The 606-nt window shown below is 26.7% G+C and overlaps 1 non-coding gene across 1 annotated transcript; it reads left to right on the top strand.

Annotated features, from left to right (window-relative positions):
- Positions 1-218: 218 nt before the first annotated feature.
- Positions 219-290, top strand: Trnaw-cca (transfer RNA tryptophan (anticodon CCA)). The gene has a single exon. It is a non-coding gene; the product is annotated as a tRNA-Trp (tRNA).
- The last annotated feature ends 316 nt before the right edge of the window (positions 291-606 follow it).

Genomic DNA, 606 nt, shown 5'->3' with positions numbered 1-606 from the left:
TCGAAGTAGGTTTAACTAACCACATAATAGTATTAAATTATTAATTAATATGTACAATACATGTTAGTTCAAATCGGCTTAAAAATTTTTTTGAACTTGAATTATCTTAATACTTATACGATTACCATTATGTACATATTATTATACATGATTAAAAAATATTTTTATTCTAAACTTTAAGCATTTTATATTTAAACTTAATTAATTAAGAATTAATAGACTCCGTGGCGCAACGGTAGCGCGTCTGACTCCAGATCAGAAGGTTGCGTGTTCAAATCACGTCGGGGTCATATGATTGAATTGTGGCTTTTTTTTTATTTCTGTAAAATTTGGTATATGCTACATTTACGATAGAACTAATAGAACTAATAGAATAGAATTAGTTATAATAGATATTCAAGTTTCAAAAATATTTGTTATTTGAGACACAAAGGTAAGACAACTGTACATTAAAAAAAACTTCAGTTGAAGTATCTACGCCACTCAAAATTATTTGTTTTATATTTTTTTATTTTCAAAAGATTTGTGCAAGTTAGGTAGAGGCTAGATGCAAAAAATATGCCTATATGCCATTTTTCAAAAAATTGTGACTGATTCTGAAAGCTT

This window comes from Condylostylus longicornis, unplaced genomic scaffold (genome assembly GCF_029603195.1).
Source record: "Condylostylus longicornis isolate FDR11 unplaced genomic scaffold, ASM2960319v2 ptg000044l, whole genome shotgun sequence".
Classification (NCBI taxonomy): Eukaryota; Metazoa; Arthropoda; class Insecta; order Diptera; family Dolichopodidae; genus Condylostylus; species Condylostylus longicornis.
This window is presented reverse-complemented; position numbering and strand designations above follow the sequence as displayed.